The 24070-nt window shown below is 41.4% G+C and overlaps 1 protein-coding gene across 2 annotated transcripts in view; it reads left to right on the top strand.

The window, feature by feature from the left end:
- Window positions 1–287: 287 nt before the first annotated feature.
- MTUS2 (microtubule associated scaffold protein 2) overlaps window positions 288–24070 on the top strand; it is a 262109-nt gene continuing 238326 nt past the window's right edge. The window contains exons 1-2 of one of the 2 annotated variants that reach the window (XM_085062149.1): window positions 318–388; window positions 9132–9205. The gene's annotated coding sequence lies outside the window, so the exon portion shown is untranslated. Of the gene's footprint in view, window positions 389–9131; window positions 9206–24070 lie in introns of both variants that reach the window. The other variant, XM_085062168.1, reaches the window with a different exon arrangement.

The following is a 24070-nucleotide window of genomic DNA, read 5'->3' as shown; positions in this document are numbered from 1 at the left end:
CGCAGACGCTGACCCTATACATTTTTTCCCCTCCCACAAAAAAAACCCCATTCGATAACCCACTAACAACCACCTACGTGTTTTCAGGGCGCTAGCCTGGAGCAAAAAACAACCGGGCAGCGGCTTGAGCGCCCCACAGCCGTGCCCACGCGAGCTGTCTCCGCGGCGCATCTCCGCGCTCCCAGGAGCGTCCCCGCGGTGCGGGTGCGGGCGGGCCGGCAGGGGGCGCTGCGGGGCGGGCGGCGGGCGGGCGGCGGCGGGCGCTGCTGGGCGGCTGCGCCCGCTATAAAGCACAGCCGCGCCCGCCCCGCGCCGTCCGCCCGGCACGGCGGCAGCGCCAGCACCGGCGGCACCGGCAGCACCGGCGGCACCGGCAGCGTGGAGACAGGTGAGCGCCGCGCATCCCCCGGCCCGGCGCGGGCAGCGCTGACTCCGCTCCCCGCGTTGTGGGTGTGCCCCTCTCCCTGCCCCGCATCGCCCCGGGACTGGGACTGCTCCGTGCTCACCGTGCCCGGGCGGTCCTGGCTGCGCCCCCGGAGCGCCGGGAGCGGGACGTGGGTAAAAGCTCTAGGAGACGGGGATGGCTCCGGCGGGGGCTGGCGCCTGCTCCTGCACCCCTGGTGCTGGCACCAGGTCGGGGAGCGAGCCCAGCTTATCAGGGTGGATTAATATATGTGATGAAATCTATTCAGACAGAAGTTCTGGGCATGCCAATCACCGGACTGGCTGGAGAGGGCTTCGCTCCCCGTGCAGCGTCTGTGCGCGGATGGGAATTGCCAGCTGCACGCCAGCAGTGTGTCAGCGAGGTGACAGCGCCTCGGGGAGCAGGGTCTCGGGAGGGCTGGGGACCCACACGCGGCGGAGCCTTCGGCACGGGCGAGCGGAGGGCTCAGAGAAAGTGCCGAGCTTGCCGGCAACCCACGGGTGTGCCGGGCTGAAACTGCTGTTACTCTCAGCCCCTTCCACGGCATTAAACGGCATCTCATTATTTTGCCGAAAAATGATGGGAGGTAAAGCAGCTGCTATGAATAAAAAGTTGCGTTTTTCTAGGAAGGGAAAGCTAAACGTGTGCAAGATAGGTCAGCTAGTCCAGGTCTTCCAATTCAGATAAAAATGCCTCTGCTTGAAGAGCTGTTCATCTAGGTCGGTTGTTTCCAACTCTGTTTAAATGAGTGCGGGTACCTCTTTGCTTTATCTCCCTTTCTGTCTTTGCTCCTGCTTCTTTCTTCCCGTCCCCATCGCAGTCTCCCGAAGGTAGCAGTGCAGAGGGGACTTGTGTGCCTTCGCAGCAGCCTGTGCCAGCTCCCTACAGGTACCTCTGCTAGCGAGCCAATGATCCCTGATTGCTCTAAACATGAAAAGAGTAAGCCTGCGGGAGCATTGACATTTATAATTGCATTAGAAACTGCAAAGATAAAAAAAGAAAAAAATAAGCATCTATTTGCAGGCCAGGCATTAGAGATATTTACTTAGGCATCAATAGCAAAATAATTAACATGTCAAGTGTTTGCATGCAGGTTAACTTTGCAACGGATGACTGCATTAAGGAGGCACTTGGCAGCCGATGAGCTGGATGTAATGTGATGCATAAATGCTTTGTTTTGGTTTGTGTGTGATTTCATACAGGGACAGTTTTATGCACTGTACATCCAGTGCAGTGTTTGTCGGTTTTATCATTTCTCATGCCAAATTTCAAGCAGGGTTGTGGGCTTTTCTGTATCCCATGCTACATAAACCCTTCACCAGTCTGCCTGTTTCCAATGCAATTAAATACACCCAGCTACTTGTCTGCTCTCTCTGCAATCTGTTGTGGAGAGCAGTGCAGTCTGTGCTGCCGGAGAGTGGTAGGAGTGAGCTACGTGTGTGCAAACGAGGGTTAACTTCTCATTCTATGGTGTTTAGTATCACCTTAATTTCTGGAGAATAAGATCCTATTTTAAGGTGTGGAAGGGAGATTCTGTAAGCAATTCTTTGAGTGCTGCACTGTGTGTTTGGAAATTGCTAGCCGAGAATGGGTGGGTGGGGGAAGGGGAGGGATGATGGGATGGGACACAGACACTGAGAAAAATCTTTGCAAGGCTGTGTCCATGTGGTTTATTTGAAGTGGCTTTTGATTCTGTACCATTTTTTTCCTTATATTTGTCTCTTTAAAGACAGAGGTAGGTGTTTGGCTACTGATATAACAAATGGCAAGTGAAGGGGTGAGTCAGATAAGCAGTTTTTCATTTCTTCACAGCAAACCTTTTTCTATGGTAAAGTTTTCCAGGGTGTTATCGCTTGTCTTATTGATAGCAACTGTAACAAGCAAGCAAGCAGCTTTAAACTCCTGGCCTTAATTTCTGGAGTGTGTATTTTTATGCAAAATACATTTATGTTATAGTAAGCAATGCTAGCTCTTTAGGAAGAGAGTGAGAAGAGCTAGCAGCAGAAGTGAGCTCTCCACAGCTGTACAGCGCATCAGAACCTGTGCAGGGAACTGGGTAACCCGTGAGAATTAGTCCTCTCAAGTTAGGAAAACCAAGATTTTCAGCTTTCAGCGTGTGTTCTGTTTCTTAAGTTCATGCAGAAAGCACCAGAAATCAGCATAGGACAGTGAATTTCAGCCAGCTGAGGCTCCTGTTAAATGTGTGCTCTATGGGAGGTCATACAGTGGTAGATACAGTGAAGCACAATACAGTAGAGACCCCATTCATGGCTTAATATTTGATTGAAGGCTCTGGAGGAGTGAAGCTCTAGGCTTAATAATGGACATCTTGGTGAAGATATTTGCTGAAATGCCAGCAGCAAGCAGTGCAAGAGGATCTCTTCCCCTCCGCCCCTGTCTGGATGCTGAGGTTTGCTAAAAAGACTATTGAGACAGCTGATTTAGCAAATGCTTTCCCCAGACAAGTATTGCATTTTATCCTAAGTTATTTACAATTATACTGACCTTGTTTAAATGCAACTATTACCAAACCTGCTGCAGTCAGTTTTGTTAAACAAGTCATAAGCAGGTGAAATTGGAAAGTAGCAAAGTAGAGCAAAACTTAAGTGCATGGTGGTTTATTTTGTACCTGAACTTGTTACTGCAAACTCAAACCTGTTGAAGCAGTCTTTCTTTAGGAAAATAATTCTGATGGATTTTTGAATGACTTACTCTGGCACTATCCTAATATAACTAGCATCCTTGTGAGCCTGGGAACACTGTCACTTTTTGTTACTGGGTATACCTTTGATGCTGTACTCTCTGAAAACCTGATTTGGTTGTTCTCCCCATTGCTATTATATGGTATCATCTTGCTATTCTGGGTTTTCAGGTGGGGAACCGGGAGGAGGATAAGGTCCAGCACTTCATCCAAGGTGACCAGAAAGATCTTGAGAGGAAGATCTTGAGAGTACAACCAAATGCTGAAACCACCTGACTGGTCTCTGTCAATGAGTTAATAAGAAGTACCTTCTAAGTAAGGATTTGTAGGCTGCAAAGTGGAGAAATCATTAGCCATTGTAAGTTGGTGTAACTTCATAACCAAGTGATTTATACCAATTAAAGCTCTGCCCCATGTTAGTTTGTTATGACAGAGGACCAGGTCAGTATTTTGCAGCCAAAAGGCATATATGTAAAATATTGAAAACATCTGACAAATAGTCCAACCGTTAGCCCAGCATTGCCAAGTCTACCTTGCCTTCAAGTGCCACATCTACACGTCTTTTAAATACCTTCATGTATGGTGACTCTACCAGTTCCCTGGGCAGCCTGTTCCAGTGTTTGACAGCCCTTTCAGTGAAGAAATCTTTTCCAATATCCGGTCTAAACTTCCCTTAGCACAAACTGAGACCATTTCCTCTTGTCCTGTTGCTTATTACCTGTGAGGAGAGGTTGACTTCCACCTCACTACAACAATTTTGAGGTAGTTATAGAAAGTGATAAGGTCCCCTGAGTCTTTTTTCCCCCAGGCTAAACAACCCTAGCTCTCTCAGTTTCTCCTCATAATACTTGTGTGCTAGACCCTGCCTGTTAAAAGACTTTATTTAAGCAGTCACCTCAGTAATTTCTTTAAGGATTTGTATTTTCTTTTTAAATTAAGAGCTTACAAAGCTGGAAGTCAGGCAAACAGTTTCTAAACTCCTGGGATAGTGAATCTTTACATTTTAAGGCAGGAATTGTTTTCTGCTCAAGGAAAAGTTATTGTCACTTTTGTGATGTAGTGTGGCACAGCATATAGTGCTGCAGAGAAAGTTGCACCAGTGGTGCATTGGCTGGAAAGTGAGCTAATCCAAGTTCTGCTCCTGTGTAAATATGGTAACATTGGTTTAAGGCTATGTCTGAGCTGCTTCTCCAAAAACTGGGACAAGTGTGCTGGCTCACTCTTGCAGAGCATTTGGGGGCTGTGGATGGTGAAGTCTGTTTTGTTCCAGCAGAGGTCTCAACATCAAAAGTCTCTGAAAATGGCTTAATCCACAGAAGCATCTGGTGTAGCAGAGTTACCAGGCTTTTGCTGTTAGTGACATAACTTGCAGATCAGTGATTTTATGCAATCCACAAAATTAGCAAAAGCATAAAAATTTTCTTGGGTTCCCCTCCCAGCCTGCAATCATGACTCCTCTTAATTTAAATGATGGTGTAATACAGGTTGCTGCTCCTTATATGAGCCCGAGGGCTATAAACTGCTTTGAAATAGCTGCTGCATGGGATGCAAAGCTGGAAGAAAGGTATAACTTGTTCTTCTTTGCACAGCTGTGAGTCTCACTTCATGGGCATAATCACCAAACACAGGAGAATGACTTCCCTTTGAAATCATAGCTAAAAAGTAAACAAGCCTCTAAAACACATACTGGGCAAATTAGTTCCTCTATTAAATTTGACTTTCTGAATTTTAAGTATTTGATAGCTTATCCTAAATGAGTTAGCTTCCATGTTTATTATCCCCACGGGGTGCTCTATGTTATGTCAAAATGCTAGGCCTGTCAAAGAGCCAGTCTGGCAGGCAAGGATAGCTCGAAGAGAGATGCTCTGATAGTGCTTTTGCCCTCTGGCCTGTGTTCTCTGCTGAGTTTTGCATGGGGCACATGGAACAACCTTTTAAGCCACCTGTGATTTCAGTCTGAGGCAGGTCTCACCATAATTCTCAAATTTATACTGCCAGAATAATTCAGAGGGACCATTATCCAAGTAATGTGTTTCTGTGCTCCAGAGTATGTCAGAGTTACTGAACAGGAATTGGATTGTGATGGGAGGAAAAAATAAAGCTTTGTATTAAGCATTTCTGAGCTTGATGCAGTTTGCTTATGCCAGAATGCTGGGAGGAATCATGATGTGCCATGCACAGGGAAAGCTGGCAGGATGCTGGGCACAGATAAGACATTTAAAAGTAAATTGCACTTGACTGTGCCCAGCAGAGTCATGCTCTCAGGATGAATTAATTCCTTCTGGTCTATCAGACTGGGGATTTTAGGTCCTTCTCTTGCTGATGATGTAAAGTTATGTTCCTGTTGGTGCGATATAATAGTGAGGCTTTGAAAAAGAAAGAACAGTAACACAACCTCTGGACACGATTTGTATGAGCTCTGATGAAATCAGACAGCTGCAAAAACGAGCCTTGAAATGTTAGAGAGATTGGGTGCAAGTGCTTAGCACAGGTTTGCTGTACCACCATCACAATCTGGATATATTGTTTGGGATTTAATGCTGAAATGGTCACAACAAGTATTTAGCAAGAGCACTGAAACTGGACTGCTTCTTCAATGTACTAAATGACTGAGAGGCTAGGAGATTAGATAGGAAATCAGTTCTACATCAAAAGAGTGCTTTTCTCCTTCTCAGATCTCAAACTAAGAAAACATTATTAAAAAAAAAAAAGGCAAGCATTTTTTACATTGCATGGTTTGTAAGCTGGAAATAAATTTGTAAGTTTCTAAAACAAAACCACACTGGATGAAGTGCTAATCTTGATATAACAACAACTTGATCAAATTATCAACCAGGGCTTCCTGTAACATCTGCATCTGTCCATCCTTGATATTGCTGGAGCATGCCCCAGGTATAAATGCTTTACAGAGACAATGGAATTTGTTGTTTATCTGCATGTTTTTTTAAGTAACGTGTATGCATAGATGTGTTATGCAAAATGGTTTGCATTACCATTAGAATTATTTACAGCAATAATCTAAGATGACAAATTCTTGAGAATCTGCCAAATGAGCTTTCATTTTTCATTGATGAAAGCCCGAGTGCCAGAGTGGCTTACAGCCACCATCCTATCCAAGCAGCAAAGTTCAGGGCCAGATCCACAGCTTTCATTCATGAGTAATCCTTTAGTGTCAGTAGAGCCAGCAAGATACCAATGCTGAAGCAATGAAAGCCCTCAGGTTTAGTTCATAAAATGCAAGCTGTGCCCTTCACCTGGTGGGAAGGTGGGCAAAGTTTGCTTTATTTTACTTTTCTGTATCTTGAGTGAAGTGAGAGCTGAGTCATTGTTCCTATATGCTGCAGCATTTTTAAGGTTAAACTTTGATTTAGAGTGGAAAACCTAACACCGAGTCTGACAGAATCACACTGTTCATTTTTAGCTGCTCAGCACTTTTAAAAATCAAATCACAGAAAAGCTGCCCGTTTGATTGTTCCTATTACATAATAGCATCGTCTTTGGGATTTGAGAGAAGCCATGAGCAACATGTCCTTTATATAACAAATCTAAGTTGCTTTAATCCTTGCTGTGCTGCTGCTGACCCTGGATGGCCAGGAATAGCCTGGGAGTTGTGCTGAGCTCTCCACTGTGGCTGTAGGGTAGCCATGGAGCAGAGGCCCTTTGCTCTGAGGAGTTTTCTGCCAACCACGCTTGCTGAATTTACGGCCTTTCTTCCAATATATTGCGAATGGTGGTTGAAGCAGAAGTCCTGCCCTTAAACAGTCCTGTCTTGCTCCTTAAGAACAGAGCTAATACTTTCTCTCTTCCATTTTTTTCCCCCTGAAACATCAGCCTTTACCCCCATTTCCAGCTGAAAACCGGTCATCTCACGGTCTTGGTACATTTGTTCCTGTGCTAGTTTAAAAAAAAAAAAGACTAAAAGCTAGGTCAGACCTTTGGAGCAGGTCCTTGTGGGCCTTTTTTCTGTTTGTGGGATGGTGCTGTGTCCTGGTGCCTGGAGGGGTGTGCTGGGCCTGCCAGGGTGGGTGCTGTGGGGGAAGAGCTGCGGCCAGGTATGATTCTGAGTTCAGGGGACTCCTGAACTGACCCCTTTGGTGGGGTGTAAAGGCCTTGTTCCTGCCCTGTGATTTCATGTGCTGGCTGTGGAGGTGATCTATGGCTCATGGAGCAGGAAGGAGGCTACAGGGAAAAGTTTGAGGCTCGATGTCTGTGCAGAGTCTGACCCTTCACCTGAGTCTGTCATGCTGGTGGGTTCTTTGTTAAAATGGGTGAAACAGTGTGGAGGAGACACTCAGCCTTGCCCAGGGACTGTGTGTGTATTGCTGGCTGCAGATCCTGCCTTGCCATCTCTGCAGGAGGGCGCTGCACTGCCCTCATCACCTGGGCTGCCTCTGGTATAATTGGAGCATTTGAAGAATGATAACATAAAAGAAGCAACGTTGTGGGATTGTTTGGGGGGAAGGATTGAGGTAGCTGTGCACAAAGAGACTTATCTAATTAAAACCACAGGGGAATGGAGATGGTGGCTAATGAGGCTGAACATACAACTTAATTTAACTGACTTATTTGAAAAGAAGCAACCTGCCTTGCTTGGGAATGGGAGATGGGAGGCTGGAAATAGAATGTACCTGGAATTTCTTATTAAAATATAGATTTTGTTGCCAATAGTGAAAGTTTTGCTGACAATTACTCTGGATTTGGTATTTTACCACATTTGTGTATTGTAAGTGGTTGCCATGAGTTGCATGTGAACAAAATATTTTGAAAGACTATTTGATTAAGTCTCTTTCCTAAAATGCCATTTTTATATCTTCTGTCTTCTAATATTTCCCAAAATTTTCATCTAACTCTTTTCTACTTGGTCTTTACCACAGGGGGAAAAAAAGACTGTCATGATTTCCCCTTCCTCCCTCCTGTCCTTCCCCATTCTTTCTATATTTCTTCCTTTTTCTGTCATACTCTCAGGTGTCATCTTAATTCCATCTGCTCTGCTTGTTTCACAGTCAGATCCCTCATCTTGATCTTCCATTCACTCCTATGTCTTAAGTCTTCACTCTAGTATCTCCTGTTTGTTTGCCATCATAATACAAATAAATGCATATCACTGACATAAGAAAAGAAAAAACCTTCAAATTTTTTTCCTCTAAAAGTTCCAAACCCTTTTTCACATATCTTTGTCATCTTTTTAATCTGTTTTGTGCTACTTGGGAGAGCCTGTTCTTGTTTCATCCCTGAATCTCAGCAATTTGGCTTTGGCCTTTTTTTTACCATTGTTAAAAGCACTTATCAAATGTCAGGACTGGCTTTCTTTCCTTTTCTGCCTTGACCTGTTGTCTTTTGACATAACTCACATTCTCTGATTCACAATGTGTGAATTCTTGTGATTGCAGTCTTTTCCTGACTTTTGTGAGGAGCTCCTTCTGTATGCTTTCTGGATGATCTTCCTCACCCTTTCTTGTTTTTCTTTCCCTCCATAGTTTTTCTGGATGATCTCATCACAAGCAAACGCAGCTAAATCTCCCTGAGTAACACTACATCACCCATATCACATCAAAATACGGCAAGAGGACAAAGTGTCAAGTAGCACAGGAGTGTCTTAAAAACAATGATCTCTGTAAATATATTAAAACCTGACTAGGTTAATCTGTGCTTCGCCTTCAGTTTCTGTACCTAAATTTGACTTCAGAGTTGACTTACTCTAAAGATATTCCAGAGGAAGAGGAACAGAAAATGTGGAGTTTGTTTTTTGAAGGTTTTGTATCCTCTTCCCCTTTTGAGGGTAGGTGCATTGCTTCACTTCACTCAGTGCTAACATAGATCAGCTTATCTGTGAGCTAATGCCAGGAAACTTGGACAGGATCCTAATCAGAAGAGCAGGATGTTTAATCTTGAGCACTGTATTTACAGAAGATTTTATGGTGTATGCCCTTGTTACCTACTCTAACTCTAATGAGTCTTTTGTTTTGGTTTTGTTTTTCCTTTTTTTTTTTTTTAATTATTTTTAAGGTTTCCACCCTGGGACTGTCTTCTAAGGCAAACTATCACCAATGGAAGAAAAACTTGTTTTTCCAGGATTTTGGGTAAGCTTGTCTTCTGTATTATTAGTATCTGATTTGATCTTTTAAATTTATTTGCCACCAAAGAACTCTTTCAAGAAGTCTTTGATTCTTTAATAGTGCAATTTTATCCAATGAAAATTCCATTTAATGATTGTGTAAACAGTAGAGATAAAGGTGACTTCAAAGCAGACCATGAGGCTTTTTTACTGTGGGGAATTATCAAACAAAACTAGACTTTTGCTTTCCTAATGTTTTTGCTTTGTTTGTTAGGTATAGTATATACTGAAAATGTTATCTAAACTAATGTACTGTGTATATCTAAACTAAATAGGGTTATTTTGTGGGATATTCTGACAATATTTGAAGATAGCCTTTCATGCTTGGGAAGGCATAACTTTGTCAGTGGGGAGGTGACTGTGACAGATCTGTGACTGTGACAGGTGACTTTTACCAGATCCTGGTAAAACTGCTGTATTGGTGCGAGGCTGTGTTCATGGTGAGCAACAGCAATGCCTGCTGAAGCCTCTGTGTATGCATCTCCTGTGGCCAGGCATGATCTGGTCCCTCAAGTGATAAAACACAGCTTGGCTGGCGGAGTTCAAACATCAACATGGCATAAGCGCTTCTCTTTCCATTGGGGAGACCCAAAGTCAAAGCTGTTTCTCTGGCAACAGTCACAAATAATGTGATTATGGCTGTGGAATAAGTGATCAGACTGGTGTGTCACTGTCTTCTGTGTGACACATGCATCCTGGTCACAATCCTGGTGGCTAAACACCAAAGAAGGGAAACCTTGTGTTTGTGGGCTCATGAGTGGCTTGTGATGTTCCATCATTGTGTATTGTCCCACATAAAAGAGGAGAATGCATGGTGCAATGCACACCTTCTCTTTGGGGACAGCAGCACAGAACACTGAGTGATGCAAAGATTGTACAGAAATATTTTTAATGCACTTCCATTGTTACAAATAATTTCTAGTTTAAAAGCAGTTGTAACTGTGCCTTCTCATTTCTGGGGTTGTAAGTCTGGTGGTAATTTAAGTGCCTGCTGCAAAGCTGGAAGAATAAAGTCTCCTAGCCCATTCTAGAGTTGTTTACAGGAATGGCATTTTCACAACTGTGTTTTGTTTTAAACAGACAGAATCAAATAATCTTTGGCAGAAGTACTGTGACTTTCACCTCTTGTACTGATCTTGGAGCACAGCTTAGGAAGATGATGGGCGTATAAGAGCACAGCCCTAATTGCATGAAATTAGTGTTAGTCACAGCTGTGCCTGATAGGAGGCTTTCTGACATGCCATGGAAATACTGTTCTGATAGTGTTCCAGTAAATAACATTTCTAGAACAGGTCAAAATGATCAACATGGGAAGGTGTGGATCAAGAATTTGATGTCGTCCCTCCCTATTTGTGCACAGGGATAGATTTTTGCTGCTTTTAGCCAAAAAAATCAGAAATTCAGAGAAGTGACTTGATATTTTAATAGTCATCCAGTAATTTAACACTGAATTACAGTTGAAATCCCATAGAAATACTCAAAACACTTTATACTGTATCAGATGGATTAAGCATGATTCACTTATTGCATTACATTCCTGGGAGATTAATGATGTTTGGGTCATTGTTTCTTAGACTTATGAATTTAAAGACCAATGGGGGCCACATGAGTGTCTATTCTTCTTGTCTGCCCTGTGGAGGTCAGAGAATTCCTAGTATTTCAGTCACAGTCCTTTAATTTTTCTTAATTTAGCATATCTTTTTGAAAGAGACCAGGTCTTGATTCAAAGGGTGCCAGTAGTAATCAATCTACCATGTCACCATTCAATTTTTCCAGTGAATAATGAGCCTTGCCTTCCAAGACAGTCTGTAGCTCTTTTGAGCTTCCAAGTGTTGTACCTCATCTTTTTTCCTGCTGGACTGAAAGGGACTCTGTTATCAGGATGTTGGTTCTCCATTTAGTTATACATTTAGCTAGTCACTTTTAAAATTCACTTACTATGAGCTGTGTTGATTTAGTGTGGTGAATCTTTGAATTCAGGATTTTTTGTATAGCATGACTTTAAATCACTGCATAGCATGAAATTAGGGCTAGAAATACGTCCTGTCAGCACATAGCATTATCAAATGATGTCACTGCATACAAATGATCAGATTTACATGACCAGGCCTGTTTTCCATGCAGCTGTGTTGATTGGTGTTAATTATGTGACTGTCTTTCAATGCTTTATTGATTGTGTCCCATGCTAATCTTTCCCTGCTGTTGCTTACTACTGATGTCAGTCCAACTGTTCGATAGGTGCTTTGGTTATCCCACTTAACCTTGTAAATGCAGCTTTGATAGTGAGTCTTTCCAGTCACCAGGAACCTTCAGTGCACCTATGGTTTTTAAGAGTCATTGAATTAGAGGTTATTGATTCATCTGCCCTCTACTCTTGAATGCAGGGTTTAAACTGAGGGGCTATTTAAAGCTCTCTCAAGTTATAGTGATGTCATTATCACTGTAACAAGTGAATAGGTCATCTTGCATCTTTCTGAATGCAGAGAAGTGGTTGTCAAATGTCCTTTTCTGAATTTTTTGATAATTTTTGTCTGGAATGACCAGCTTTTGAAGTCATTGCTTGGCATTCTCTTATTCTTGTTCCATCAAGGGAGGAGCCCCTATTGTCATAAACCTCACCATAGTTTTTTACTGTTTTTTTTGCCTCCATTGTTTGCTTGCATTTCTGCAATGTTAATTTGTATTCATTGCTATCAGTGTCTTTTCCCCATCTGTTATGTACTAAGCATTCGTTTTCCAGGTTTCTCTGTTGCTGCTTTCATTCTCTGTAGCCAGGATTCTTCAACAATAAAAGCTTACTTTCATGGCTGTCGAACAGTGACTTTCCTTTTTATTTTTGGCATGTAATAAAACATCCCTTAGCAGGTCCTTTTTATATTTTTGTATGTGACTATTTTCCCCTGCTCAGTTTTGCACATGATTTGTTTTTAATTTTGAGAAATGGCCTTTCTAAAATATCCAAACAAGTAAATTAGATACTGGTTAAGATGACACATTGCTTTCCACTTGCAAAATAAATTAGAGCATTGCCCTTTACCTGTAGTGAATCATAATTTTCAAGTTAAATGGTTTACCTGTATCCAGTAGGAGTCCAGTATAACATCAGCTGGGGTTGATTTCACTACTCTCTTGTATTAAGCCATGACTAGAATTTGGAGACTTTCCCAAAGCCACACTTCTAAAGTGGTCCTTCTGGAACAGGTCCTCTGCTAGAATAAAATTCAATGTGATATTTTTCATGCCTTCGAGGATACATGCTTGAGGAATACCTCACTTGATGAATTTCTAGCAGACCTCACTCAGTCTCTCAGCTTGTCATTTGCCAGTATTCCAGATTCTGCTTTTCTTCTTGCACATGTGGTATCCATGGCTTTATCTTCCCACCCTGTTTCTCATAATTAAGCACAGTGCCTTTTATTTTTTTTTCTTAATGGTGTGTTTGTCTGTTACCTTCTTAACCTTTAAAAGAATTGAGCTTCCTTTTTGAGAAAGACAATTCTAATATTTACTGAAATGGAGCCCAGCCATTGCAAGCAAGCTTTCAGGGGAACAAACTGTTTGCCCTTTTAAAAAAGAAGCTATTCAAATACCAGCAGTATGGTGAAAGCATTGCTTTCTATTTCTAGGTCTGCAGTACACCAATCACAAGTATTTTGGCCATTTGTTTTGACATGGGGGGGCTCTTGTTTGCTGGTCTGACCTCTTCAGTTGGCAGCTCCCAGTCCATATGGCCTTTTGCAAGCCAATGGTTGCTGCTCAACTACTGTGCAAACTTCCTGAGCTGGAGTTGATGCTGCAGTTGGCTTTGGGGCTGGCTCTAGAAAGCAGCTGAGGTCAAAAGCTGATAAACTTTCTCTTTTCTCATTCTTTGTGAAAGTCTTGAAAGTGAAGTAACAGCCATGAGAAGTGGCTGTTACTGAGATAACCAGGTAAATTTTTATTACTGAAAATGTCACCTACCTAGAAATTAAACTCTCACTAATTGAACTAAGCGACTTCTCAATGTGTGATCTTGCTCTGTTGCTAGAAATTACTCACACACCTAGACTTGAGGAGGGTCTGGAAGTAGCTGTACAGGTAGAGGATAGTTCACATGAGGTGATCACATGCAAATGCCTGAGAAAAGCACAGTATAACACTGAAATATGTCATCACAAAGGTGTTTTGACAGCTAAGTGCTGTGAGTGGAGAACCTGTAGAATGACTCACTGTGTGTATTCAGGTGGGTTATGAAAGCCTTACTCAGCACTAGTGAGGCAGCACCTTGAATCCTGTGTCCAGTTCTGGGCTCCTCCCTGCAAGAAGGACACTGAGGTGCTGGAATGTGTCCAGAGAAGGGCAGCAGTGCTGGGGAAGGGGTGGAACACAAGTCCTATAAGGAGCAGCTAAGAGGCCTGGGGTTTCTCAGCCTGGAGAAAAGGAGGCTCAGGGAAAACCTTATAGTTCTCTACAACTGCCTGAAAGGAGGCTGTAGCCAGGTGCAAATTCTCCCAGGTAACAAGCAATAGGATAAGAGGAAATGGCCTCAAGTTGCACTGGGGGAGGTTTAGATTGGATATTAGGAAAAGCTGCTTCCCAGAAAGAGTTGTCCAGCACTGGAGCAGGCTGCCCAGGTAAGTGGTGGAGTCATCCCTGCTGGTATTTAAAAGATGTGCATATGTGGCACTGAGGGACATGGTTTAGTGGTGGACTTGGCAATGCTGGGTTAACAGTTGGGCTTGATGATCTTGAGGGTTTTTTCCAACCTAAACAAATCTGATTCTATATCTCAAGTTGCTGGTTTCCCATCTATAGCCACACCATTACTGACTTGTTTGTAAGGAGAAGCATCCCAGCTGGAATCAAGTCCACAGAGCAGGAATTAGCTTGTATATGTTTTGGGACAAGAACACCGTTTTCATTCAACATTGTGTGGCTTAGTATGAGGATGCCTACTCCAGACATCCTTTCATTACAAAGGATTAGTCAATTAAAATGAAGTATATAAACAAGGGTTGAGGAATGATTTGTCTGCAATGACAGAAGAGCAACAACTTCATAAGCTCCTGGCTTAGCCTGCTTAAATAAAGTTACTTGCAAAGAATCTTCTGATATGTTAATTATATTATTCATATTGTTTTTTCTGAATTTCAAAACAAAGTGTGACCTGGATTTCAAAGTAAAAGTGCATGAAAGCATGCTGTGCTTATTTTTCATAATTAATCATGTATAAGCCAATTTTATGGCAAAACAGATAAATGAGATGTCAGAATATTTGTTTGTAAATACTTTGCTTTGAGATGTTAGTGCAATTTGGTTCTTAGTTTTAACAAAATCCAGTCTATCTTTCTGTTTCAATGTAGAGATGAAAGCACAACAGGCAACAAGTACTGAAGTTATACTCTAAATGGATATACCATAACTGGAATATCCTTTTTCTTTAGTTACTGTAGTGTGTGCTAAAACAGACAAAAAAAGCCACAGTGAAGCATTTGACTGATGACAAATACCCATGAACATCCTATATAGGTAATTTTGCATTGTGAAGTTTAACAGATGATGATATGTGCTTTTTTAAATAGGATTTGCTGACTTCTACTGGGAAGTGTCATGGAATGATGTTATGTTATGGCTCACTTCAGTTTTCTCTCTACCCCTGGCTAACAAGTCCTGGAATGTACGTTACAAGTACAGTATATTAAGATTCAGCATTACTCTTCATTCTAGCTAGTGCTAGTTTGAATCTTATAGCTCTTCCTCCTAAAGCTGCCAAGTGGTACAGGACATAGCTCCAATGAGAGAAAACAATTTAAACTTTCTCTGTGAACCAGTTTTGAGAAAAGTTTTTCTCAAATGTGGAGTTTCACACTGAGGCAGAGTGATTAAAAGCCTATAGGGGAATCAAGCATGGGAATGGTTTTAAAGAAGATCAAGGGACTGAATGCAATTTTTTCTTCAAATGATATAATTAAAGAAACAGCATCCTTATTAGCATAATACACTAAACGATAAAAAGAATTGGACAGATGCCTAATCTTGAAATGCTTCTTAATTTACAAGTATACATTTTAAAAAGAAAGCAATTGAGGTCTGTTCTTTCTAGCTGCCTGCCTGAATCATCGAAACTGCTGCTTATATAACTTACTGTCTCAAAGAGGGACAAAATACACAAAAATTAATCATGTATTCCAGAATACCATCCATATGTCTGTTACACATCTATAGATGCTAGAGTATCCACAACTCTTCAGGTCATCTGAGGTTGGATGCCTACCAGACAAAAGTACACATTTGGGAAGATGCCCTCAACTAAGGCCATATGCAGCCCCAAAACAGTCCAAAGGCAGCTTCCATAAAAATGAAACACTCATGCTTTTGTTGATTTTTGGCTATAATTATCCAGAAGGTGATCAATCTGAGTTTCTTATGATCACATGTTGAGCCACAGAGAAATGCCTTTTAGATTCCCATCAAATTTAGTTTTTGAGGAGAATTTTTCTGAATTCTTGCAAAAAATAGCTGTGTTTTTTTTATAATGAAACTGTGAATCAAATGTGGCAAGGAGAAGGTGGCATTCAGGTTGATTCCTCCATGGCTTGCCTATATTCTGTTCTTGTCCAATATAAGCTGCAATGGTGAAGTTTCAGTTTATCTTTAAACGTCATCCTAGTTCTATTCCTCTACCATCACATCTATAGGCTCCTAAGGGCTTTTGAGATGAACCAAAATTCTTATGAAGTCTCAGAATTATGTTGTCCCCTGAAAATGTGGGGAGGCTCCTTAGACTGTGTGCAGAGTGTTGAACAAGAGGCAGGTGTGTGGCAGAGAGGGTTTACTTGCCTGCTCTGTGTGCCCTCCTCTGTGTGGAGAGTTGTTCTGCACTACCCAGCACTCAGCTCAGAGTCTCCTCAGGGAGCCACAGTGCCCTGTGCAACACAATTATTGCTCCGTGTGCATCTTTTTCCTGTAGAAATTTGTGAAATATGGTGATCACCAGAGTGCTTAGGCACACAGGGTCAGTGGTACTGACTTTTGAATTGTTCCATTTACAGTCTCAATGCCATGTAGAGGCTGGCTGCAAATGAATGTCAGATTTTCCAGCTGGAAGCAAACCTCCTTTTTTCTAGTCCTAAAGCTTCTCAGATGGAGAGATAGGAACCACCACTTTGTGAAGCTGCTGTGGCAGTCAGAGAGCAGAGAGATAGGCTGCAGTGGGCAGCCTCTACCATAGCAATATTCTGCTCCTTTGAAGCTTACATATTTCAGTAAGTACAGATCCCAATTTAATGTTACATGAGGAAAAATCATCAGCTCGTGAGTAAATTGACAAGTCACTCCAGAAAGTCAGAAGAGCTACTGATAATAGTGTTAACTTTGTTGCAGGCTGGGTTTGTGTTTGGCATCAAGGCTGCTAAGAAGATACTAATAGTGCTCAGAAGATGTTATGGCAGGTAACTTGCTCAGTTTTCATCTTGACCTTTGAAGTAATTTTGAGACAAAGCCCTGCCTGTTTGATTTTTCTAGTGTCTTAACACATCAAGCTGAATGTGATCCCTTTATATCCTGCTAGCCTTTCATATGTGCTGAAGTAGGAACTGTGAGGCCGGAGAGTTCAGACCTATAAAAGGCAGCACTTGCTGATACAAGTTCAAAGCACTATCTGGAAATACGTATGATAGTTCTAGAGAATGAATCAATGGTGTGGTACGTGCTAGGGTATGCATTTCTGAGGCAGTGCTGTATCTCATTCAGAACTGCAGTTGCCACCAGTGAGTTGCTAACACGCAGACGTGAGCATCCTTATGTTTAGGTGGTCTGAATGCTGGTAGCACTTCAGCCACTCACAATTCAGTATTGCAATCTGTAGAACTCTGCAGACTTTCTCAGGGTTTTCTCTGCATGCATCCCTGTTCTCTGCATGCTGTGCCTGTGCTGTGTCACTGGACACGAGGTGTAGGATGGAGGGTGGCCTTTCCTCATCCAGTTCAAGGACTTTGGGATCCAGAGGTACCTTTTGCTGGCACAGCATCTGGGTTTCTTCATCAGTGAGAAAGATGGAGACAGGGCAGCATGGAGGTGTATTGCTCTGTGGGCTTGAGATCTGTGAGTGTCTCCTTTTTGGGCCTGTGGAATCAATTCTTCCCCAAACTGGATGTTATCTACTCTGTGCTTGTGGAGAGCCTGTTGAACTAGTGTATGCTATAGGGACCAAGTCTGGAACAGTCTTCCTTGCTTTCTGTTTTGGTTCCCCCCCCCCCCCAGTAGATTATAATGATATTCATTACAGTCCTACTAATTTTTCTTGCAGGTCTCCTGATATTTCATGGGTTTTTTAATGCCTGATTTGCATACATGTTATTTATACATATGTGTATAAGATTTTTCTAATACCCACAGTTTGAGGGGAAAAAAGCTAGGAAAAGCAGTGCAGCTGTTTTCAGTCTGAATTAACAATTGACAAATAAGTGTGTTGTAATTTATTTTTAATGATGAAGGTTTGGAGGAGTGACTCAATTTTTTAATTGGAGGGTTTTTCAATGCAAAAATTGTTCTAGTCTTACGTATTTTACTTACTCTTACAGGTAAATAAATGTAGACTCAGTTATTTTTTTCCTGCTGGAAGTACATAGAATTGCAGCCTGGCATTTATATTTTTCTGAGAGTTCACATAATTCCTGTCAGATGTTATCTGTTTACATTTGAGCTGCAGTTACAGATTTGTGTGTGTTCCACTGTTGGGATGTATCACTGGAGTAGCTAGGAGGTTACCCAGAAACATCAGCAATGACCTTACTTTTCCTCTCTTAAGGCAAGGGTTTAATTTTTTTTCCCTGCAATGCTTAGTTCTTACTACATTACTGAATACTGGGATACAATCCTTCATATCAGTTTTGACTTTTTGAAAAACTTGCCAGAAAGTTATAGTATGCCTTTTGTTTGCCTAAATATTACTCATGGTATGAAGAGTTATCACACGTAAAGGTGTCTCTAAAGGAGAGATAGAGGCTGCTTCTTGCTCAAGTGAGTTTAACTCTTAAGGAAGAGGAGGTCTTTGCTGACGTAATAAACCATTAAAAAATATAAATTTAGTAAGTATAGAGCCTGTCCTCCATTTTCAGATTTGCAAGAGCAAATCTGTCTCTTCTGTCTGCCCCGATGCTGCTCAAAATTGGTTCCTGTAAATTTCAGGGTTTTATTAATTTGACTGACATTAAAATACTGTTTCTATGGAGTCAAAAGCATGCTTTGCATGCTGGTTCCATAAAAGAAGAAAAAAATAAATAATTGTTCCAATTTTGAGTATGAGAAAAGACTGAGAATATACCAAAAGCATTTATTTAAAAAAAGGAAAAAAGTACAGTCTTTCTCTTAAATGCTTCTGACAAATATATTTGTCACATATTTGTCCCTTAGGAATTTTCTGAACTGAGGAGGCCTGAATTTAGGTATATAGCTGGCTTTAGAAGGTGTATTTTTCCTCAGTTTTCACACCCAAAAAGTAATATAAATATTTTGTATATTTAAGAATTTATGCTACTGCTAGCTTAGACTGGAACGTACAAAATTGTGAATCTTCCACAGTTTTTAGAGAAACCCACATAATTCTATTTTTGCAGTGAACACATGTTCCACTCTTAGTAAATTTCAAAGACTACTTTGCTAAAATTCCCCGGGCAATTGGCTTGGCATCTGCTAACTTAATTCCCATGTAGTACTGTAATAGGATATAAATTAGAACTCTGGGGACAACTGATAATGCTCAGTGAAGATGAAACTTTAAAGGATATGAAAAGGATTGCTTTGCTTATACTGCAAGTGGTGACAAAGAGGTAGAAGAAAGTTTAGAGGAGTAGATGAAGGAGCTTGAGCTCTTCTAGTACCAAACCTGACCCCAATTGGGAAGAAATTATTATTTGCACCCTGTGTCATATAAATGCTTGAGAATGAATTTGCTGTGACAATGAGAGAAAATAGATGTTGACTGTAGCCACTTTCTGCACCCTCAAGGTCAGCAACCAGATTTTTCTTTATTATGTTTCTCTTCTGGTCTCCCTCAACTAATCCATGCTATGAATTCCTGACTTAACTCCCTTACTCATCTCAGTAAAAATCTTCTGGATCTGTTGTTTTTTTGATTTTTTTTTCCACCTTCTTTCACCTGGGCAAAAGGCAAGAAGAGTATGGTGAGGGTTAGGGAATACCATGTTGCCAAAAGACTCATTTCCTAACTAGAAAAGAACAGGGCACAAATTGTAATGGGCCATGTATAGATTCATACTGAGATGTTTTGAAAATAATGTTTTGGTTCAGTTAGGATAAAATTTTGGTATTGTTCTACTGACCTGCAATTATGTGAGGTGGTACCATAGCCAGGCAAGTCAGGATATAGTCAAGAGGGAAGGCTTGTCTATTGATAAAGAAATGAAGAAGGAAACAGCTCTCATCAAAATTACTCTGCTGTACTTTTTACCACTATTGATGGGTCTCTTCAAACTTTGCCACACCTAACACATTTTCTTCCACAACTTTTTCAGCTTTTTTTTTTGGAAAAAGTTAAATGTTCTTGGATTTATATTCCTGCTGACGACAATGCACTTCATGTGAAAAACATTTTATTTGGAAACATGCTGATGTTTTTTTTGCCCAGCCATTACTTTATAAATTCATCCTCTCTTCCCCATCCCTGAGTGTTTTGGTTTTTGGTTTTTTTGGTTTTTTTTAGCCCCTGGATGGGACTGACCTGGTTTTACCACCTTTCACAGCTGCAGTTACCACTGCTAGGCCAGCTCTTTCCAAGACTAGCTGCCTGATGTGCTGCCATGCCATTCTGCACCTTATTGCATCTCTCTTTTCTCTCTGTGAATGGCTCATCAGTATTTCAGGCATGCAGCTAAAATAGATATTCCCTTTTTTCCCCCTGCACACTTTTCTGTGCAGAGAGCACAGTTGACTACTTGCTGCCCACTCTCACAGCAGGGAGTTACCTTCCCATCATTTTATTTCAAATCCTGTCACTTTTCCTGTAACACCCCTTAGATATTCAATGCCCCACTTCTGATGCAAGTGCTTTCCCATCACAGCTGTGCACATCAGCCACTCCTGCCTGACCTTTCCTGCTGCAGCATCTTCTGTGCTGACCTCCTCTGCTGCCTCTCATCCATGGCCAAGACAGTAGAAAGTTCTTATCCTCAGCCCTGAATGGCCTTCACATCTTTACCTGGTCCTTGGCCACTCTGATGCCTCACTCCTGAACCACTTGTCTGTGCCTCTAACAGCGTTATTATATTTGTCACATTTCACTGATTTTATCTCCACACACTGGTAACTGGTGAAGCTGAATAGGGATGCTGGCAAAAATAGTTTTGTTGTAACGTAATTTACTGTAATGAGTTTTGTGCTTAGTCAATAGTGGTGGGTCAGTTCTAATCTTATGGGGGGTTTTGGTTTTTTTTTTCCTTTTAATTATGAAGAAAGTCACTAGGAAGCAGGTTAAAAATTTCACTTTTCTGCCCTTTGATGCAAGCCTTTCCTGGAAATGAAGAATGTCTTCTCAAAAATGGACAATTTATAAAGTGAACTCTATGGACTGACTTCAGTATTTTAGACTTTCATGGTTAAATATATCACAACAGAACCATTGTCAAGAATAAGGAAAATACTTGAGGCTTGAATGTCTGATCTGGCTTTGCACTGAGTCAACTCCAGCAACTCTACCACAGAGTAACATCTGAGTTACACAGTCTTTACACTCAGGGAACCTTTTAAGTTGGAGGAGATCCACAGGAGCCATCAAGTCCAACTCTTAAGTGAATGGCCAGGTAGGGACACCCAATTTACTGGGGTGGGGTCTTTCATCTGACACTTTGAAATGGTTTGTTTTAATATGCACTAGCTGAAAAGGGGTTTTAAATTACAAAATAAAAATGCAGAATGACACGTCTCTGAGAAGTGAGGCTTGTTAACAGTTTTATTGACTTTGCTAGCCATTTGGATGAATCAGACCAGAGATCTGGTTCTGCCAGGGTCTGGTGGCTCTGACTCCGCTTTCATGCTTTGTTGGGAATCCAACAATTATCCTTCTCTTCTAAATCCTCTGAGAGGTGTTGTCATGGGTGTCATGTCTCCATCAGATCATCCTGTCCTGCCGGGAGGTGGTGTCCCTGCCCATGGTGGTGGTGGTTGGGCCTTGGTGATCTTGAAGGTCCATTCCAACCCCTTAACATTCTACGATTCTATGATTTTTTCCCCCCCCCCCTTTTTTTTTCCCCATTTCTTCTGCTTTTTCTTATTGCCTTCAAAAGGCAGTGTGATTTGACTGGGAATACAGTTTTGACATTACTTAATAGTTCCATTAAAATTTCAGTGGATTGAGACTATTGGATCTTCACTGGTTTACTGTATTGAGAACTCAGTCTGTATCCTGAAGACCCAGATTTTTAAATAAACCTCCAGGTTGTATTTCATAATATACCATATTTTATTTCATTTTCTAAATGTTGTTAGAGGAGTTTAGATTTTGCCTTAAATTGCTAGCTGATAGTAAAGGGTGCTGCTACTGTAAAAATCCAGCTGGCTTACACAATGTTTTTGGAGTAGGGTTTTTTTACCAGCTGGAATTACAATAACTATCATCACCTCTTTATTCAAGGGAAGAATTAATGGCACTAATTCTGAAAAAATGCACCTGAAGATCATTGGTAGGACAATATCCTGAAGAAAGTTCCACAGTACAGACTGGGATTGATACTCCTAGAATCTGATTTGTTAGGTGTGGAGACCTGTCAGAGCTGGAGCTTCCCTTTGCAGAATGGCTGGTTGTTTACACATGGCTTTTGGCCATTACTAGGCGGAGCCATCACTGAGCACTTTCTCACCCTTCTGAGGTAGCATATCACTGTTATTCCAGGGGAGTGACATAGAGAAATGCAGAGGTTCCTCTTTGCCTTTAATTGCCTAAAACTGTAGCTCCTCACTGGAGAACATGGCTAGTCTCGATTCATAGTAAAGTTGGGCCTTGCTGATTAGTCTTGCCTCTTACAGGCACCATTTCCTTTATGCAACTCCTTGCTCCATGAGGGAACAGCCTGTCTTTCTTGTGAGAGCAGATAAGTGTAGGCAGTTTATCAGAGTAAGGTGGAAGAGTCTATGCCACCTCATGTTGTTAGTGTAATAAAAGAATATGTGCTCTATGAAATATCTTTAGAGAACAGAAGAAATCTTTATTTTTCTGCTGAGAAGTTGGCTTCCCACTGATCTAGTGAATCTCAGCCATCCCTGCTGCTTATTAACTTTTATACTCTAAGAATTCATTTTGAGTGTTCTCTTCTGAGAGGCCAGAGAAAATTGCTTGGGCTATGGAAAGTAGAGAATATGAAAACATCTCTGGTTAATGCAGTATATAATCCTCTTATTTGATATCAGTGATAAGCGGATTCTTGATCTGTGTGTCCTGTGGACCTTTTTGTAGTCAGAATATTCTGTTAGCACAATGACTAATGCTTCCCTTCCCAACTACATGAATGCTTCTTATTTACACGGCTTAAACTCTTTATTCTTGCTACTAACTGATCATTTAGCAGACTGGCTGCTGGCATGGCTGGGCATTGCAGATTGAAGGAGAGTGCCACACATCATTACACAGGCTCTGGCCCTGGCTGCTGGGAGCTGTGTAGGAATAACATAAAAATATTTGGCTCATGAAGGCTGAAAAACATAGAACTGAACCACTTGCACTGGTTAACTATTAGTGTTCAGAGTGTCTTTGAGCATGATCTTAAGCCACAGAAGATGTAGTGAGTAAAGTGAAATCTCTTAGCAAAGCTGAAGGTCCTTCATTGCTAAATGAATTCAAGAGAATCCTTGACAGCTTCAGCTGTGTCTTAGGACAGTACTTATCACTTGTTTTCATGCATAATTTAAGGAAACAATGAGTACAGTATGTCTGCAAGTGTGGTTTAAAGCTAAGTGGAAATATAGAAAAGAAGGCATGAAACAGAGGTTAGAGGAAACAGACTAAGGAGAATAATTAGGTGAGAAGACTGAAAGCAGTCTAAGGGGTGGGTGGACAGAAATAAAACTTCGAGGGATGATGAGGAAGTAAACTTCAGGAACTTAACAAAAGCTTTCAGAGAAAGTGATGAAATGGTCTGTAGTGTATTAGAAACAGATACTGCTTTATCATACATAGGCTTTATCTCAATGGTGTGTGCTGTAGACTTAGAAGAGGAGAGCTGGAAGGCATCCTGAGACATCATCTTTTACATGGGCACACTCTAAAATGTTGCTGACCCATTTTCGCATGCACTGATGAGAATCCATGGCACTCATTAATTGCACGGGTACTCTTTTAGACTCTGTTCAGGCATCTGGAAATATTTAATTGATACCAAGCATGACTGGAGGCTGAATCCAGGTACCAGGGTAGTCCCCTCAGTAAAAGTAAATTGAAAAGTAACAATGTATCTACATTAGATACCCTTGCTAGAATGGGAAAACCAATCCTTTAGGAGGAAGTCTATTTGTGGCGCTAGGAATAATTTAATCTTCAAGAACAATAGAATTGAAGTTTGTTTTTGTTGAAGGACATTTTGTTTTTAGCATCCCCAGAACTGTTGGTGGAAGGTAGATAAAGAAAATACTTTAGTAATAGAACCTCTTACTCAGTGTTTTGTAGTTTTGGTTCTGAACAGAGACCTGTGACTGGTGTGATTTATGATCTTTTGCCAGGCTGATGGACTTCCCCTTGCTTCTGTTTCTCTGCTTGCCCAATAGTAGTTTGAACTATTAGTCCTTAAAAATGGAGCTAGAACAAATAAGTCTCATGTATGTAAATATGAGTTCCTATGCAGTT

The sequence above is a fragment of the Lichenostomus cassidix genome, chromosome 1 (genome assembly GCF_008360975.1).
Source record: "Lichenostomus cassidix isolate B80296 chromosome 1, HeHo_3.0, whole genome shotgun sequence".
Lineage (NCBI taxonomy): Eukaryota > Metazoa > Chordata > Aves > Passeriformes > Meliphagidae > Lichenostomus > Lichenostomus cassidix.
This window is presented reverse-complemented; position numbering and strand designations above follow the sequence as displayed.